Genomic DNA, 19,556 nt, shown 5'->3' with positions numbered 1-19,556 from the left:
CATCAATTTATTCTTTGCAGTAGTGGATAATTCTTTGCTAGAGTCTCATGCTTCAGCCCTGCCCAGTCTGAGCTAATACCAAACATCTGGTCTTGCATGGCATGTACGAGCGTTCAGCTAGGGATGTCGGGCAGGTTGCATGAAAGAAATCTAAAGCCAGAGGCCCATGGAATAGCCAGTTCGGAGCAGTTTCATTACAGAAAAATCAACTGTAGGTATCTGTTTCTGTAGTGTAGTGGTTATCACGTTCGCCTCACACGCGAAAGGTCCCCGGTTCGAAACCGGGCAGAAACAGTTGTTATATTGTGTTGGCTACAATGTTGATAGGTGCCGTTTTGCCATGGAATTGTCCAAGCCCTGAAGATTATTTCATGCAATCTCGTTCCAAGAAAGGGAATTCTCTCAAAACACTAAAGTAATCGGCGTGTGGATGTATCTGTTGGTTCTCAGACCTTGCTTTCAAAAGAGCCCTGCAATCGGTTCACTGCTCACCTAGAACAAGCATTAACATGGAGAATTGTTGGCACCAACAGGAATCTTATTTTAGTGGAGTGTTTCTGGCTTTGAGTGCAGAGGCCCTCGGCTCAATTCCAAGATGATCCTTCTCAAGGTGATGATACAAATGCATTGTCACCTTTACGTTTAATGTCAGAATCATTTATTTCCAGTTGGTGGTGTAAGAATGTTTGCAACAGTATGGCGATTTTTCCTAGCCATGCATGAATGAAAGCATATCACTCGCCTTTAGGTGTTTTTCTAATACATTGATATTTGCATCTTCCTTCCTAGCCTGCATGTTTGACTATCTTACAGGCTGCATGTAATAAGTATCACATCAGGGCCCTTCTTCTACTCAATTCACAACTGTTCTATCACGACATAGATAAGAAAGCTGCATCTGCTTTTGTTGTGTAGTGGTAATCAGGTTTACCTGACGTGTGAAAGCCCCATGCTTTGAAAGTACCAAGTAACAAAGAAACCGATGACTTTTATAAAAAGGTGTCATGTGTGTCTCTTACTTTGCACAAAAAGTGCCAGAGATGACTTCATTTGCAGTCACTTGAAAAGTAGGGATTCTCCAATAAATGGTAAATGGTTGAAACAAATCTGAAGAAATGCATGACATACCTGTGTGTGTGTGTGTACGCATGTATGTATATATAGGGAGAGAGAGAGCGTCAATATAAACAGACTTTATTTCAATCAAGCTGTCTTTTCTATCCTTCAGGAGCAGAATGTTCTGATCATCAGCGCTCCAGAATGTAGTGTTTTCTTGGCAAGCATCACATATTGTGATGTTTTAGCTAAAAGTTCCATATCCTAGAGACTGATATATTCCTCTGTACTTGTACCTTGGGGATTCATCAAAACCTGGCATCATAAGCAGCTTTCTACTGCCACAGACTGGACAGCGAAACAATTTAAAATATCCCAGAAAAAGAAAATAAGCATGCTTAATCAGAGCTTTCTGGACAGGAAGGACATTTGAGCAAGTGAGGAATAAGCACTGCTTTTGTTAATTTGCATAGGCAGAATAGAGACTTCTGGGAAAAGGCCGAAATTACAGTCACAGAAAATGGCTGCATCTATAGAGAACGCTAAGAAGTGTTGGCAGCTTTTCCTCTGACCCTGGCCACTTTTACAAGCAATCCTATGATAGTCAGCAGGACCCACCCTAAAAAGGAAGGGGCATCCACTTGGACCCTTTCCACCTTTTCTAAATCTCGCCTGATCGAGCCCTGATCGAGCCGATAAGCACATGTCATTCTCATTTCAGAAAGGTATTGGTTAGCTTGCTGCTAGCAGCTCAGTTATGTTATGATGTTAGAGGCTATGCAAGGAATGCTTTAGTCCAGCGATATGCAGTTTTTATTGCGCCTTGCATTCAGCAGGAAGATCTTTAGCTTGAATCTGTGGCCTAGGTATTCACCTTGGTATTTTTTTTGGCACAAAGTGAAGGAGTATTTGAGAGAAAATGCACAATGTGTTTCTTATGTTGTTATGAACAACTTGTTACTCTTTCTCATTAAGCTTCAGCCACTGCAGAAATATATAAATAAGGGCTGACTTCCTGTAAGACGTGTCCAAAGCTGGGACGGAATAAAAGGAGACACTTGTAAATGATAGTGCTATCGTTTGAGAAAGGGTAAGTTGAGACTGACTTTCATGCGTATTCACAGACCAAGCATCATAAAGATACCAGCATGATCTTCATTGCGGGCTTAGAGCCGGTATTAGCTTTTGAGAGGTAAGAGGATTTTGAGGGCTCGTTGGTCTAGGGGTATGATTCTCGCTTTGGGTGCGAGAGGTCCCAGGTTCAAATCCCGGACGAGCCCTTTTCTTGGTACTCTTTTCAAGTTGTTTTGAAGTTTGCGTTTCAAAACCAACATCAATTTTTTCTTTGCAGTAGTGGATAATTCTTTGCTAGAGTCTCATGCTTCAGCCCTGCCCAGTCTGAGCTAATACCAAACATCTGGTCTTGCATGGCATGTACGAGCGTTCAGCTAGGGATGTCGGGCAGGTTGCATGAAAGAAATCTAAAGCCAGAGGCCCATGGAATAGCCAGTTCGGAGCAGTTTCATTACAGAAAAATCAACTGTAGGTATCTGTTTCTGTAGTGTAGTGGTTATCACGTTCGCCTCACACGCGAAAGGTCCCCGGTTCGAAACCGGGCAGAAACAGTTGTTATATTGTGTTGGCTACAATGTTGATAGGTGCCGTTTTGCCATGGAATTGTCCAAGCCCTGAAGATTATTTCATGCAATCTCGTTCCAAGAAAGGGAATTCTCTCAAAACACTAAAGTAATCGGCGTGTGGATGTATCTGTTGGTTCTCAGACCTTGCTTTCAAAAGAGCCCTGCAATCGGTTCACTGCTCACCTAGAACAAGCATTAACATGGAGAATTGTTGGCACCAACAGGAATCTTATTTTAGTGGAGTGTTTCTGGCTTTGAGTGCAGAGGCCCTCGGCTCAATTCCAAGATGATCCTTCTCAGGGTGATGATACAAATGCATTGTCACCTTTACGTTTAATGTCAGAATCATTTATTTCCAGTTGGTGGTGTAAGAATGTTTGCAACAGTATGGCGATTTTTCCTAGCCATGCATGAATGAAAGCATATCACTCGCCTTTAGGTGTTTTTCTAATACATTGATATTTGCATCTTCCTTCCTAGCCTGCATGTTTGACTATCTTACAGGCTGCATGTAATAAGTATCACATCAGGGCCCTTCTTCTACTCAATTCACAACTGTTCTATCACGACATAGATAAGAAAGCTGCATCTGCTTTTGTTGTGTAGTGGTAATCAGGTTTACCTGACGTGTGAAAGCCCCATGCTTTGAAAGTACACAGTAACAAAGAAACCGATGACTTTTATAAAAAGGTGTCATGTGTGTCTCTTACTTTGCACAAAAAGTGCCAGAGATGACTTCATTTGCAGTCACTTGAAAAGTAGGGATTCTCCAATAAATGGTAAATGGTTGAAACAAATCTGAAGAAATGCATGACATACCTGTGTGTGTGTGTGTATGCATGTATGTATATATAGGGAGAGAGAGAGCGTCAATATAAACAGACTTTATTTCAATCAAGCTGTCTTTTCTATCCTTCAGGAGCAGAATGTTCTGATCATCAGCGCTCCAGAATGTAGTGTTTTCTTGGCAAGCATCACATATTGTGATGTGTTAGCTAAAAGTTCCATATCCTAGAGACTGATATATTCCTCTGTACTTGTACCTTGGGGATTCATCAAAACCTGGCATCATAAGCAGCTTTCTACTGCCACAGACTGGACAGCGAAACAATTTAAAATATCCCAGAAAAAGAAAATAAGCATGCTTAATCAGAGCTTTCTGGACAGGAAGGACATTTGAGCAAGTGAGGAATAAGCACTGCTTTTGTTAATTTGCATAGGCAGAATAGAGACTTCTGGGAAAAGGCCGAAATTACAGTCACAGAAAATGGCTGCATCTATAGAGAACGCTAAGAAGTGTTGGCAGCTTTTCCTCTGACCCTGGCCACTTTTACAAGCAATCCTATGATAGTCAGCAGGACCCACCCTAAAAAGGAAGGGGCATCCACTTGGACCCTTTCCACCTTTTCTAAATCTCGCCTGATCGAGCCCTGATCGAGCCGATAAGCACATGTCATTCTCATTTCAGAAAGGTATTGGTTAGCTTGCTGCTAGCAGCTCAGTTATGTTATGATGTTAGAGGCTATGCAAGGAATGCTTTAGTCCAGCGATATGCAGTTTTTATTGCGCCTTGCATTCAGCAGGAAGATCTTTAGCTTGAATCTGTGGCCTAGGTATTCACCTTGGTATTTTTTTTGGCACAAAGTGAAGGAGTATTTGAGAGAAAATGCACAATGTGTTTCTTATGTTGTTATGAACAACTTGTTACTCTTTCTCATTAAGCTTCAGCCACTGCAGAAATATATAAATAAGGGCTGACTTCCTGTAAGACGTGTCCAAAGCTGGGACGGAATAAAAGGAGACACTTGTAAATGATAGTGCTATCGTTTGAGAAAGGGTAAGTTGAGACTGACTTTCATGCGTATTCACAGACCAAGCATCATAAAGATACCAGCATGATCTTCATTGCGGGCTTAGAGCCGGTATTAGCTTTTGAGAGGTAAGAGGATTTTGAGGGCTCGTTGGTCTAGGGGTATGATTCTCGCTTTGGGTGCGAGAGGTCCCAGGTTCAAATCCCGGACGAGCCCTTTTCTTGGTACTCTTTTCAAGTTGTTTGGAAGTTTGCGTTTCAAAACCAACATCAATTTTTTCTTTGCAGTAGTGGATAATTCTTTGCTAGAGTCTCATGCTTCAGCCCTGCCCAGTCTGAGCTAATACCAAACATCTGGTCTTGCATGGCATGTACGAGCGTTCAGCTAGGGATGTCGGGCAGGTTGCATGAAAGAAATCTAAAGCCAGAGGCCCATGGAATAGCCAGTTCGGAGCAGTTTCATTACAGAAAAATCAACTGTAGGTATCTGTTTCTGTAGTGTAGTGGTTATCACGTTCGCCTCACACGCGAAAGGTCCCCGGTTCGAAACCGGGCAGAAACAGTTGTTATATTGTGTTGGCTACAATGTTGATAGGTGCCGTTTTGCCATGGAATTGTCCAAGCCCTGAAGATTATTTCATGCAATCTCGTTCCAAGAAAGGGAATTCTCTCAAAACACTAAAGTAATCGGCGTGTGGATGTATCTGTTGGTTCTCAGACCTTGCTTTCAAAAGAGCCCTGCAATCGGTTCACTGCTCACCTAGTACAAGCATTAACATGGAGAATTGTTGGCACCAACAGGAATCTTATTTTAGTGGAGTGTTTCTGGCTTTGAGTGCAGAGGCCCTCGGCTCAATTCCAAGATGATCCTTCTCAGGGTGATGATACAAATGCATTGTCACCTTTACGTTTAATGTCAGAATCATTTATTTCCAGTTGGTGGTGTAAGAATGTTTGCAACAGTATGGCGATTTTTCCTAGCCATGCATGAATGAAAGCATATCACTCGCCTTTAGGTGTTTTTCTAATACATTGATATTTGCATCTTCCTTCCTAGCCTGCATGTTTGACTATCTTACAGGCTGCATGTAATAAGTATCACATCAGGGCCCTTCTTCTACTCAATTCACAACTGTTCTATCACGACATAGATAAGAAAGCTGCATCTGCTTTTGTTGTGTAGTGGTAATCAGGTTTACCTGACGTGTGAAAGCCCCATGCTTTGAAAGTACACAGTAACAAAGAAACCGATGACTTTTATAAAAAGGTGTCATGTGTGTCTCTTACTTTGCACAAAAAGTGCCAGAGATGACTTCATTTGCAGTCACTTGAAAAGTAGGGATTCTCCAATAAATGGTAAATGGTTGAAACAAATCTGAAGAAATGCATGACATACCTGTGTGTGTGTGTGTATGCATGTATGTATATATAGGGAGAGAGAGAGCGTCAATATAAACAGACTTTATTTCAATCAAGCTGTCTTTTCTATCCTTCAGGAGCAGAATGTTCTGATCATCAGCGCTCCAGAATGTAGTGTTTTCTTGGCAAGCATCACATATTGTGATGTGTTAGCTAAAAGTTCCATATCCTAGAGACTGATATATTCCTCTGTACTTGTACCTTGGGGATTCATCAAAACCTGGCATCATAAGCAGCTTTCTACTGCCACAGACTGGACAGCGAAACAATTTAAAATATCCCAGAAAAAGAAAATAAGCATGCTTAATCAGAGCTTTCTGGACAGGAAGGACATTTGAGCAAGTGAGGAATAAGCACTGCTTTTGTTAATTTGCATAGGCAGAATAGAGACTTCTGGGAAAAGGCCGAAATTACAGTCACAGAAAATGGCTGCATCTATAGAGAACGCTAAGAAGTGTTGGCAGCTTTTCCTCTGACCCTGGCCACTTTTACAAGCAATCCTATGATAGTCAGCAGGACCCACCCTAAAAAGGAAGGGGCATCCACTTGGACCCTTTCCACCTTTTCTAAATCTCGCCTGATCGAGCCCTGATCGAGCCGATAAGCACATGTCATTCTCATTTCAGAAAGGTATTGGTTAGCTTGCTGCTAGCAGCTCAGTTATGTTATGATGTTAGAGGCTATGCAAGGAATGCTTTAGTCCAGCGATATGCAGTTTTTATTGCGCCTTGCATTCAGCAGGAAGATCTTTAGCTTGAATCTGTGGCCTAGGTATTCACCTTGGTATTTCTTTTGGCACAAAGTGAAGGAGTATTTAAGAGAAAATGCACAATGTGTTTCTTATGTTGTTATGAACAACTTGTTACTCTTTCTCATTAAGCTTCAGCCACTGAAGAAATATATAAATAAGGGCTGACTTCCTGTAAGACGTGTCCAAAGCTGGGACGGAATAAAAGGAGACACTTGTAAATGATAGTGCTATCGTTTGAGAAAGGGTAAGTTGAGACTGACTTTCATGCGTATTCACAGACCAAGCATCATAAAGATACCAGCATGATCTTCATTGCGGGCTTAGAGCCGGTATTAGCTTTTGAGAGGTAAGAGGATTTTGAGGGCTCGTTGGTCTAGGGGTATGATTCTCGCTTTGTGTGCGAGAGGTCCCGGGTTCAAATCCCGGACGAGCCCTTTTCTTGGTACTCTTTTCAAGTTGTTTTGAAGTTTGCGTTTCAAAACCAACATCAATTTTTTCTTTGCAGTAGTGGATAATTCTTTGCTAGAGTCTCATGCTTCAGCCCTGCCCAGTCTGAGCTAATTCCAAACATCTGGTCTTGCATGGCATGTACGAGCGTTCAGCTAGGGATGTCGGGCAGGTTGCATGAAAGAAATCTAAAGCCAGAGGCCCATGGAATAGCCAGTTCGGAGCAGTTTCATTACAGAAAAATCAACTGTAGGTATCTGTTTCTGTAGTGTAGTGGTTATCACGTTCGCCTCACACGCGAAAGGTCCCCGGTTCGAAACCGGGCAGAAACAGTTGTTATATTGTGTTGGCTACAATGTAGATAGATGCCGTTTTGCCATGGAATTGTCCAAGCCCTGAAGATTATTTCATGCAATCTCGTTCCAAGAAAGGGAATTCTCTCAAAACACTAAAGTAATCGGCGTGTGGATGTATCTGTTGGTTCTCAGACCTTGCTTTCAAAAGAGCCCTGCAATCGGTTCACTGCTCACCTAGAACAAGCATTAACATGGAGAATTGTTGGCACCAACAGGAATCTTATTTTAGTGGAGTGTTTCTGGCTTTGAGTGCAGAGGCCCTCGGCTCAATTCCAAGATGATCCTTCTCAAGGTGATGATACAAATGCATTGTCACCTTTACGTTTAATGTCAGAATCATTTATTTCCAGTTGGTGGTGTAAGAATGTTTGCAACAGTATGGCGATTTTTCCTAGCCATGCATGAATGAAAGCATATCACTCGCCTTTAGGTGTTTTTCTAATACATTGATATTTGCATCTTCCTTCCTAGCCTGCATGTTTGACTATCTTACAGGCTGCATGTAATAAGTATCACATCAGGGCCCTTCTTCTACTCAATTCACAACTGTTCTATCACGACATAGATAAGAAAGCTGCATCTGCTTTTGTTGTGTAGTGGTAATCAGGTTTACCTGACGTGTGAAAGCCCCATGCTTTGAAAGTACACAGTAACAAAGAAACCGATGACTTTTATAAAAAGGTGTCATGTGTGTCTCTTACTTTGCACAAAAAGTGCCAGAGATGACTTCATTTGCAGTCACTTGAAAAGTAGGGATTCTCCAATAAATGGTAAATGGTTGAAACAAATCTGAAGAAATGCATGACATACCTGTGTGTGTGTGTGTACGCATGTATGTATATATAGGGAGAGAGAGAGCGTCAATATAAACAGACTTTATTTCAATCAAGCTGTCTTTTCTATCCTTCAGGAGCAGAATGTTCTGATCATCAGCGCTCCAGAATGTAGTGTTTTCTTGGCAAGCATCACATATTGTGATGTGTTAGCTAAAAGTTCCATATCCTAGAGACTGATATATTCCTCTGTACTTGTACCTTGGGGATTCATCAAAACCTGGCATCATAAGCAGCTTTCTACTGCCACAGACTGGACAGCGAAACAATTTAAAATATCCCAGAAAAAGAAAATAAGCATGCTTAATCAGAGCTTTCTGGACAGGAAGGACATTTGAGCAAGTGAGGAATAAGCACTGCTTTTGTTAATTTGCATAGGCAGAATAGAGACTTCTGGGAAAAGGCCGAAATTACAGTCACAGAAAATGGCTGCATCTATAGAGAACGCTAAGAAGTGTTGGCAGCTTTTCCTCTGACCCTGGCCACTTTTACAAGCAATCCTATGATAGTCAGCAGGACCCACCCTAAAAAGGAAGGGGCATCCACTTGGACCCTTTCCACCTTTTCTAAATCTCGCCTGATCGAGCCAATTGAGCACTGATTGAGCAGATAAGCACATGTCATTCTCATTTCAGAAAGGTATTGGTTAGCTTGCTGCTAGCAGCTCAGTTATGTTATGATGTTAGAGGCTATGCAAGGAATGCTTTAGTCCAGCGATATGCAGTTTTTATTGCGCCTTGCATTCAGCAGGAAGATCTTTAGCTTGAATCTGTGGCCTAGGTATTCACCTTGGTATTTCTTTTGGCACAAAGTGAAGGAGTATTTAAGAGAAAATGCACAATGTGTTTCTTATGTTGTTATGAACAACTTGTTACTCTTTCTCATTAAGCTTCAGCCACTGAAGAAATATATAAATAAGGGCTGACTTCCTGTAAGACGTGTCCAAAGCTGGGACGGAATAAAAGGAGACACTTGTAAATGATAGTGCTATCGTTTGAGAAAGGGTAAGTTGAGACTGACTTTCATGCGTATTCACAGACCAAGCATCATAAAGATACCAGCATGATCTTCATTGCGGGCTTAGAGCCGGTATTAGCTTTTGAGAGGTAAGAGGATTTTGAGGGCTCGTTGGTCTAGGGGTATGATTCTCGCTTTGGGTGCGAGAGGTCCCGGGTTCAAATCCCGGATGAGCCCTTTTCTTGGTACTCTTTTCAAGTTGTTTTGAAGTTTGCGTTTCAAAACCAACATCAATTTATTCTTTGCAGTAGTGGATAATTCTTTGCTAGAGTCTCATGCTTCAGCCCTGCCCAGTCTGAGCTAATACCAAACATCTGGTCTTGCATGGCATGTACGAGCGTTCAGCTAGGGATGTCGGGCAGGTTGCATGAAAGAAATCTAAAGCCAGAGGCCCATGGAATAGCCAGTTCGGAGCAGTTTCATTACAGAAAAATCAACTGTAGGTATCTGTTTCTGTAGTGTAGTGGTTATCACGTTCGCCTCACACGCGAAAGGTCCCCGGTTCGAAACCGGGCAGAAACAGTTGTTATATTGTGTTGGCTACAATGTTGATAGGTGCCGTTTTGCCATGGAATTGTCCAAGCCCTGAAGATTATTTCATGCAATCTCGTTCCAAGAAAGGGAATTCTCTCAAAACACTAAAGTAATCGGCGTGTGGATGTATCTGTTGGTTCTCAGACCTTGCTTTCAAAAGAGCCCTGCAATCGGTTCACTGCTCACCTAGAACAAGCATTAACATGGAGAATTGTTGGCACCAACAGGAATCTTATTTTAGTGGAGTGTTTCTGGCTTTGAGTGCAGAGGCCCTCGGCTCAATTCCAAGATGATCCTTCTCAAGGTGATGATACAAATGCATTGTCACCTTTACGTTTAATGTCAGAATCATTTATTTCCAGTTGGTGGTGTAAGAATGTTTGCAACAGTATGGCGATTTTTCCTAGCCATGCATGAATGAAAGCATATCACTCGCCTTGAGGTGTTTTTCTAATACATTGATATTTGCATCTTCCTTCTTAGCCTGCATGTTTGACTATCTTACAGGCTGCATGTAATAAGTATCACATCAGGGCCCTTCTTCTACTCAATTCACAACTGTTCTATCACGACATAGATAAGAAAGCTGCATCTGCTTTTGTTGTGTAGTGGTAATCAGGTTTACCTGACGTGTGAAAGCCCCATGCTTTGAAAGTACACAGTAACAAAGAAACCGATGACTTTTATAAAAAGGTGTCATGTGTGTCTCTTACTTTGCACAAAAAGTGCCAGAGATGGCTTCATTTGCAGTCACTTGAAAAGTAGGGATTCTCCAATAAATGGTAAATGGTTTAAACAAATCTGAAGAAATGCATGACATACCTGTGTGTGTGTGTGTACGCATGTATGTATATATAGGGAGAGAGAGAGCGTCAATATAAACAGACTTTATTTCAATCAAGCTGTCTTTTCTATCCTTCAGGAGCAGAATGTTCTGATCATCAGCGCTCCAGAATGTAGTGTTTTCTTGGCAAGCATCACATATTGTGATGTGTTAGCTAAAAGTTCCATATCCTAGAGACTGATATATTCCTCTGTACTTGTACCTTGGGGATTCATCAAAACCTGGCATCATAAGCAGCTTTCTACTGCCACAGACTGGACAGCGAAACAATTTAAAATATCCCAGAAAAAGAAAATAAGCATGCTTAATCAGAGCTTTCTGGACAGGAATTACATTTGAGCAAGTGAGGAATAAGCACTGCTTTTGTTAATTTGCATAGGCAGAATAGAGACTTCTGGGAAAAGGCCGAAATTACAGTCACAGAAAATGGCTGCATCTATAGAGAACGCTAAGAAGTGTTGGCAGCTTTTCCTCTGACCCTGGCCACTTTTACAAGCAATCCTATGATAGTCAGCAGGACCCACCCTAAAAAGGAAGGGGCATCCACTTGGACCCTTTCCACCTTTTCTAAATCTCGCCTGATCGAGCACTGATTGAGCAGATAAGCACATGTAATTCTCATTTCAGAAAGGTATTGGTTAGCTTGCTGCTAGCAGCTCAGTTATGTTATGATGTTAGAGGCTATGCAAGGAATGCTTTAGTCCAGCGATATGCAGTTTTTATTGCGCCTTGCATTCAGCAGGAAGATCTTTAGCTTGAATCTGTGGCCTAGGTATTCACCTTGGTATTTCTTTTGGCACAAAGTGAAGGAGTATTTGAGAGAAAATGCACAATGTGTTTCTTATGCTGTTATGAACAACTTGTTACTCTTTCTCATTAAGCTTCAGCCACTGCAGAAATATATAAATAAGGGCTGACTTCCTGTAAGACGTGTCCAAAGCTGGGACGGAATAAAAGGAGACACTTGTAAATGATAGTGCTATCGTTTGAGAAAGGGTAAGTTGAGACTGACTTTCATGCGTATTCACAGACCAAGCATCATAAAGATACCAGCATGATCTTCATTGCGGGCTTAGAGCCGGTATTAGCTTTTGAGAGGTAAGAGGATTTTGAGGGCTCGTTGGTCTAGGGGTATGATTCTCGCTTTGGGTGCGAGAGGTCCCAGGTTCAAATCCCGGACGAGCCCTTTTCTTGGTACTCTTTTCAAGTTGTTTGGAAGTTTGCGTTTCAAAACCAACATCAATTTTTTCTTTGCAGTAGTGGATAATTCTTTGCTAGAGTCTCATGCTTCAGCCCTGCCCAGTCTGAGCTAATACCAAACATCTGGTCTTGCATGGCATGTACGAGCGTTCAGCTAGGGATGTCGGGCAGGTTGCATGAAAGAAATCTAAAGCCAGAGGCCCATGGAATAGCCAGTTCGGAGCAGTTTCATTACAGAAAAATCAACTGTAGGTATCTGTTTCTGTAGTGTAGTGGTTATCACGTTCGCCTCACACGCGAAAGGTCCCCGGTTCGAAACCGGGCAGAAACAGTTGTTATATTGTGTTGGCTACAATGTTGATAGGTGCCGTTTTGCCATGGAATTGTCCAAGCCCTGAAGATTATTTCATGCAATCTCGTTCCAAGAAAGGGAATTCTCTCAAAACACTAAAGTAATCGGCGTGTGGATGTATCTGTTGGTTCTCAGACCTTGCTTTCAAAAGAGCCCTGCAATCGGTTCACTGCTCACCTAGTACAAGCATTAACATGGAGAATTGTTGGCACCAACAGGAATCTTATTTTAGTGGAGTGTTTCTGGCTTTGAGTGCAGAGGCCCTCGGCTCAATTCCAAGATGATCCTTCTCAGGGTGATGATACAAATGCATTGTCACCTTTACGTTTAATGTCAGAATCATTTATTTCCAGTTGGTGGTGTAAGAATGTTTGCAACAGTATGGCGATTTTTCCTAGCCATGCATGAATGAAAGCATATCACTCGCCTTTAGGTGTTTTTCTAATACATTGATATTTGCATCTTCCTTCCTAGCCTGCATGTTTGACTATCTTACAGGCTGCATGTAATAAGTATCACATCAGGGCCCTTCTTCTACTCAATTCACAACTGTTCTATCACGACATAGATAAGAAAGCTGCATCTGCTTTTGTTGTGTAGTGGTAATCAGGTTTACCTGACGTGTGAAAGCCCCATGCTTTGAAAGTACACAGTAACAAAGAAACCGATGACTTTTATAAAAAGGTGTCATGTGTGTCTCTTACTTTGCACAAAAAGTGCCAGAGATGACTTCATTTGCAGTCACTTGAAAAGTAGGGATTCTCCAATAAATGGTAAATGGTTGAAACAAATCTGAAGAAATGCATGACATACCTGTGTGTGTGTGTGTATGCATGTATGTATATATAGGGAGAGAGAGAGCGTCAATATAAACAGACTTTATTTCAATCAAGCTGTCTTTTCTATCCTTCAGGAGCAGAATGTTCTGATCATCAGCGCTCCAGAATGTAGTGTTTTCTTGGCAAGCATCACATATTGTGATGTGTTAGCTAAAAGTTCCATATCCTAGAGACTGATATATTCCTCTGTACTTGTACCTTGGGGATTCATCAAAACCTGGCATCATAAGCAGCTTTCTACTGCCACAGAGTGGACAGCGAAACAATTTAAAATATCCCAGAAAAAGAAAATAAGCATGCTTAATCAGAGCTTTCTGGACAGGAAGGACATTTGAGCAAGTGAGGAATAAGCACTGCTTTTGTTAATTTGCATAGGCAGAATAGAGACTTCTGGGAAAAGGCCGAAATTACAGTCACAGAAAATGGCTGCATCTATAGAGAACGCTAAGAAGTGTTGGCAGCTTTTCCTCTGACCCTGGCCACTTTTACAAGCAATCCTATGATAGTCAGCAGGACCCACCCTAAAAAGGAAGGGGCATCCACTTGGACCCTTTCCACCTTTTCTAAATCTCGCCTGATCGAGCCCTGATCGAGCCGATAAGCACATGTCATTCTCATTTCAGAAAGGTATTGGTTAGCTTGCTGCTAGCAGCTCAGTTATGTTATGATGTTAGAGGCTATGCAAGGAATGCTTTAGTCCAGCGATATGCAGTTTTTATTGCGCCTTGCATTCAGCAGGAAGATCTTTAGCTTGAATCTGTGGCCTAGGTATTCACCTTGGTATTTCTTTTGGCACAAAGTGAAGGAGTATTTAAGAGAAAATGCACAATGTGTTTCTTATGTTGTTATGAACAACTTGTTACTCTTTCTCATTAAGCTTCAGCCACTGAAGAAATATATAAATAAGGGCTGACTTCCTGTAAGACGTGTCCAAAGCTGGGACGGAATAAAAGGAGACACTTGTAAATGATAGTGCTATCGTTTGAGAAAGGGTAAGTTGAGACTGACTTTCATGCGTATTCACAGACCAAGCATCATAAAGATACCAGCATGATCTTCATTGCGGGCTTAGAGCCGGTATTAGCTTTTGAGAGGTAAGAGGATTTTGAGGGCTCGTTGGTCTAGGGGTATGATTCTCGCTTTGTGTGCGAGAGGTCCCGGGTTCAAATCCCGGACGAGCCCTTTTCTTGGTACTCTTTTCAAGTTGTTTTGAAGTTTGCGTTTCAAAACCAACATCAATTTTTTCTTTGCAGTAGTGGATAATTCTTTGCTAGAGTCTCATGCTTCAGCCCTGCCCAGTCTGAGCTAATACCAAACATCTGGTCTTGCATGGCATGTACGAGCGTTCAGCTAGGGATGTCGGGCAGGTTGCATGAAAGAAATCTAAAGCCAGAGGCCCATGGAATAGCCAGTTCGGAGCAGTTTCATTACAGAAAAATCAACTGTAGGTATCTGTTTCTGTAGTGTAGTGGTTATCACGTTCGCCTCACACGCGAAAGGTCCCCGGTTCGAAACCGGGCAGAAACAGTTGTTATATTGTGTTGGCTACAATGTAGATAGATGCCGTTTTGCCATGGAATTGTCCAAGCCCTGAAGATTATTTCATGCAATCTCGTTCCAAGAAAGGGAATTCTCTCAAAACACTAAAGTAATCGGCGTGTGGATGTATCTGTTGGTTCTCAGACCTTGCTTTCAAAAGAGCCCTGCAATCGGTTCACTGCTCACCTAGAACAAGCATTAACATGGAGAATTGTTGGCACCAACAGGAATCTTATTTTAGTGGAGTGTTTCTGGCTTTGAGTGCAGAGGCCCTCGGCTCAATTCCAAGATGATCCTTCTCAAGGTGATGATACAAATGCATTGTCACCTTTACGTTTAATGTCAGAATCATTTATTTCCAGTTGGTGGTGTAAGAATGTTTGCAACAGTATGGCGATTTTTCCTAGCCATGCATGAATGAAAGCATATCACTCGCCTTTAGGTGTTTTTCTAATACATTGATATTTGCATCTTCCTTCCTAGCCTGCATGTTTGACTATCTTACAGGCTGCATGTAATAAGTATCACATCAGGGCCCTTCTTCTACTCAATTCACAACTGTTCTATCACGACATAGATAAGAAAGCTGCATCTGCTTTTGTTGTGTAGTGGTAATCAGGTTTACCTGACGTGTGAAAGCCCCATGCTTTGAAAGTACACAGTAACAAAGAAACCGATGACTTTTATAAAAAGGTGTCATGTGTGTCTCTTACTTTGCACAAAAAGTGCCAGAGATGACTTCATTTGCAGTCACTTGAAAAGTAGGGATTCTCCAATAAATGGTAAATGGTTGAAACAAATCTGAAGAAATGCATGACATACCTGTGTGTGTGTGTGTACGCATGTATGTATATATAGGGAGAGAGAGAGCGTCAATATAAACAGACTTTATTTCAATCAAGCTGTCTTTTCTATCCTTCAGGAGCAGAATGTTCTGATCATCAGCGCTCCAGAATGTAGTGTTTTCTTGGCAAGCATCACATATTGTGATGTGTTAGCTAAAAGTTCCATATCCTAGAGACTGATATATTCCTCTGTACTTGTACCTTGGGGATTCATCAAAACCTGGCATCATAAGCAGCTTTCTACTGCCACAGACTGGACAGCGAAACAATTTAAAATATCCCAGAAAAAGAAAATAAGCATGCTTAATCAGAGCTTTCTGGACAGGAAGGACATTTGAGCAAGTGAGTAATAAGCACTGCTTTTGTTAATTTGCATAGGCAGAATAGAGACTTCTGGGAAAAGGCCGAAATTACAGTCACAGAAAATGGCTGCATCTATAGAGAACGCTAAGAAGTGTTGGCAGCTTTTCCTCTGACCCTGGCCACTTTTACAAGCAATCCTATGATAGTCAGCAGGACCCACCCTAAAAAGGAAGGGGCATCCACTTGGACCCTTTCCACCTTTTCTAAATCTCGCCTGATCGAGCCTGATTGAGCACTGATTGAGCAGATAAGCACATGTCATTCTCATTTCAGAAAGGTATTGGTTAGCTTGCTGCTAGCAGCTCAGTTATGTTATGATGTTAGAGGCTATGCAAGGAATGCTTTAGTCCAGCGATATGCAGTTTTTATTGCGCCTTGCATTCAGCAGGAAGATCTTTAGCTTGAATCTGTGGCCTAGGTATTCACCTTGGTATTTCTTTTGGCACAAAGTGAAGGAGTATTTAAGAGAAAATGCACAATGTGTTTCTTATGTTGTTATGAACAACTTGTTACTCTTTCTCATTAAGCTTCAGCCACTGAAGAAATATATAAATAAGGGCTGACTTCCTGTAAGACGTGTCCAAAGCTGGGACGGAATAAAAGGAGACACTTGTAAATGATAGTGCTATCGTTTGAGAAAGGGTAAGTTGAGACTGACTTTCATGCGTATTCACAGACCAAGCATCATAAAGATACCAGCATGATCTTCATTGCGGGCTTAGAGCCGGTATTAGCTTTTGAGAGGTAAGAGGATTTTGAGGGCTCGTTGGTCTAGGGGTATGATTCTCGCTTTGGGTGCGAGAGGTCCCGGGTTCAAATCCCGGATGAGCCCTTTTCTTGGTACTCTTTTCAAGTTGTTTTGAAGTTTGCGTTTCAAAACCAACATCAATTTATTCTTTGCAGTAGTGGATAATTCTTTGCTAGAGTCTCATGCTTCAGCCCTGCCCAGTCTGAGCTAATACCAAACATCTGGTCTTGCATGGCATGTACGAGCGTTCAGCTAGGGATGTCGGGCAGGTTGCATGAAAGAAATCTAAAGCCAGAGGCCCATGGAATAGCCAGTTCGGAGCAGTTTCATTACAGAAAAATCAACTGTAGGTATCTGTTTCTGTAGTGTAGTGGTTATCACGTTCGCCTCACACGCGAAAGGTCCCCGGTTCGAAACCGGGCAGAAACAGTTGTTATATTGTGTTGGCTACAATGTTGATAGGTGCCGTTTTGCCATGGAATTGTCCAAGCCCTGAAGATTATTTCATGCAATCTCGTTCCAAGAAAGGGAATTCTCTCAAAACACTAAAGTAATCGGCGTGTGGATGTATCTGTTGGTTCTCAGACCTTGCTTTCAAAAGAGCCCTGCAATCGGTTCACTGCTCACCTAGAACAAGCATTAACATGGAGAATTGTTGGCACCAACAGGAATCTTATTTTAGTGGAGTGTTTCTGGCTTTGAGTGCAGAGGCCCTCGGCTCAATTCCAAGATGATCCTTCTCAAGGTGATGATACAAATGCATTGTCACCTTTACGTTTAATGTCAGAATCATTTATTTCCAGTTGGTGGTGTAAGAATGTTTGCAACAGTATGGCGATTTTTCCTAGCCATGCATGAATGAAAGCATATCACTCGCCTTTAGGTGTTTTTCTAATACATTGATATTTGCATCTTCCTTCTTAGCCTGCATGTTTGACTATCTTACAGGCTGCATGTAATAAGTATCACATCAGGGCCCTTCTTCTACTCAATTCACAACTGTTCTATCACGACATAGATAAGAAAGCTGCATCTGCTTTTGTTGTGTAGTGGTAATCAGGTTTACCTGACGTGTGAAAGCCCCATGCTTTGAAAGTACACAGTAACAAAGAAACCGATGACTTTTATAAAAAGGTGTCATGTGTGTCTCTTACTTTGCACAAAAAGTGCCAGAGATGGCTTCATTTGCAGTCACTTGAAAAGTAGGGATTCTCCAATAAATGGTAAATGGTTTAAACAAATCTGAAGAAATGCATGACATACCTGTGTGTGTGTGTGTACGCATGTATGTATATATAGGGAGAGAGAGAGCGTCAATATAAACAGACTTTATTTCAATCAAGCTGTCTTTTCTATCCTTCAGGAGCAGAATGTTCTGATCATCAGCGCTCCAGAATGTAGTGTTTTCTTGGCAAGCATCACATATTGTGATGTGTTAGCTAAAAGTTCCATATCCTAGAGACTGATATATTCCTCTGTACTTGTACCTTGGGGATTCATCAAAACCTGGCATCATAAGCAGCTTTCTACTGCCACAGACTGGACAGCAAAACAATTTAAAATATCCCAGAAAAAGAAAATAAGCATGCTTAATCAGAGCTTTCTGGACAGGAATTACATTTGAGCAAGTGAGGAATAAGCACTGCTTTTGTTAATTTGCATAGGCAGAATAGAGACTTCTGGGAAAAGGCCGAAATTACAGTCACAGAAAATGGCTGCATCTATAGAGAACGCTAAGAAGTGTTGGCAGCTTTTCCTCTGACCCTGGCCACTTTTACAAGCAATCCTATGATAGTCAGCAGGACCCACCCTAAAAAGGAAGGGGCATCCACTTGGACCCTTTCCACCTTTTCTAAATCTCGCCTGATCGAGCACTGATTGAGCAGATAAGCACATGTAATTCTCATTTCAGAAAGGTATTGGTTAGCTTGCTGCTAGCAGCTCAGTTATGTTATGATGTTAGAGGCTATGCAAGGAATGCTTTAGTCCAGCGATATGCAGTTTTTATTGCGCCTTGCATTCAGCAGGAAGATCTTTAGCTTGAATCTGTGGCCTAGGTATTCACCTTGGTATTTCTTTTGGCACAAAGTGAAGGAGTATTTGAGAGAAAATGCACAATGTGTTTCTTATGCTGTTATGAACAACTTGTTACTCTTTCTCATTAAGCTTCAGCCACTGCAGAAATATATAAATAAGGGCTGACTTCCTGTAAGACGTGTCCAAAGCTGGGACGGAATAAAAGGAGACACTTGTAAATGATAGTGCTATCGTTTGAGAAAGGGTAAGTTGAGACTGACTTTCATGCGTATTCACAGACCAAGCATCATAAAGATACCAGCATGATCTTCATTGCGGGCTTAGAGCCGTTATTAGCTTTTGAGAGGTAAGAGGATTTTGAGGGCTCGTTGGTCTAGGGGTATGATTCTCGCTTTGGGTGCGAGAGGTCCTGGGTTCAAATCCCGGACGAGCCCTTTTCTTGGTACTCTTTTCAAGTTGTTTTGAAGTTTGCGTTTCAAAACCAACATCAATTTTTTCTTTGCAGTAGTGGATAATTCTTTGCTAGAGTCTCATGCTTCAGCCCTGCCCAGTCTGAGCTAATACCAAACATCTGGTCTTGCATGGCATGTACGAGCGTTCAGCTAGGGATGTCGGGCAGGTTGCATGAAAGAAATCTAAAGCCAGAGGCCCATGGAATAGCCAGTTCGGAGCAGTTTCATTACAGAAAAATCAACTGTAGGTATCTGTTTCTGTAGTGTAGTGGTTATCACGTTCGCCTCACACGCGAAAGGTCCCCGGTTCGAAACCGGGCAGAAACAGTTGTTATATTGTGTTGGCTACAATGTTGATAGGTGCCGTTTTGCCATGGAATTGTCCAAGCCCTGAAGATTATTTCATGCAATCTCGTTCCAAGAAAGGGAATTCTCTCAAAACACTAAAGTAATCGGCGTGTGGATGTATCTGTT

At 41.8% G+C, this 19,556-nt stretch overlaps 9 non-coding genes across 9 annotated transcripts; all 9 read left to right on the top strand.

The window, feature by feature from the left end:
• The first annotated feature begins 221 nt into the window (after positions 1 to 221).
• TRNAV-CAC (transfer RNA valine (anticodon CAC)) lies at positions 222 to 294 on the top strand. The gene has a single exon. It is a non-coding gene; the product is annotated as a tRNA-Val (tRNA).
• Positions 295 to 2,608: 2,314 nt separating this feature from the next.
• Positions 2,609 to 2,681, top strand: TRNAV-CAC (transfer RNA valine (anticodon CAC)). Its single transcript has one exon. It is a non-coding gene; the product is annotated as a tRNA-Val (tRNA).
• Positions 2,682 to 4,995: 2,314 nt separating this feature from the next.
• Positions 4,996 to 5,068, top strand: TRNAV-CAC (transfer RNA valine (anticodon CAC)). The gene has a single exon. It is a non-coding gene; the product is annotated as a tRNA-Val (tRNA).
• Positions 5,069 to 7,382: 2,314 nt separating this feature from the next.
• TRNAV-CAC (transfer RNA valine (anticodon CAC)) lies at positions 7,383 to 7,455 on the top strand. Its single transcript has one exon. It is a non-coding gene; the product is annotated as a tRNA-Val (tRNA).
• A 2,323-nt stretch (positions 7,456 to 9,778) lies between these two features.
• On the top strand, positions 9,779 to 9,851 carry TRNAV-CAC (transfer RNA valine (anticodon CAC)). The gene has a single exon. It is a non-coding gene; the product is annotated as a tRNA-Val (tRNA).
• A 2,314-nt stretch (positions 9,852 to 12,165) lies between these two features.
• Positions 12,166 to 12,238, top strand: TRNAV-CAC (transfer RNA valine (anticodon CAC)). The gene has a single exon. It is a non-coding gene; the product is annotated as a tRNA-Val (tRNA).
• Positions 12,239 to 14,552: 2,314 nt separating this feature from the next.
• On the top strand, positions 14,553 to 14,625 carry TRNAV-CAC (transfer RNA valine (anticodon CAC)). The gene has a single exon. It is a non-coding gene; the product is annotated as a tRNA-Val (tRNA).
• A 2,324-nt stretch (positions 14,626 to 16,949) lies between these two features.
• Positions 16,950 to 17,022, top strand: TRNAV-CAC (transfer RNA valine (anticodon CAC)). Its single transcript has one exon. It is a non-coding gene; the product is annotated as a tRNA-Val (tRNA).
• Positions 17,023 to 19,336: 2,314 nt separating this feature from the next.
• Positions 19,337 to 19,409, top strand: TRNAV-CAC (transfer RNA valine (anticodon CAC)). The gene has a single exon. It is a non-coding gene; the product is annotated as a tRNA-Val (tRNA).
• Positions 19,410 to 19,556: the final 147 nt, after the last annotated feature.

The sequence above is a fragment of the Triturus cristatus genome, chromosome 8 (assembly GCF_964204655.1).
Source record: "Triturus cristatus chromosome 8, aTriCri1.1, whole genome shotgun sequence".
Lineage (NCBI taxonomy): Eukaryota > Metazoa > Chordata > Amphibia > Caudata > Salamandridae > Triturus > Triturus cristatus.
This window is presented reverse-complemented; position numbering and strand designations above follow the sequence as displayed.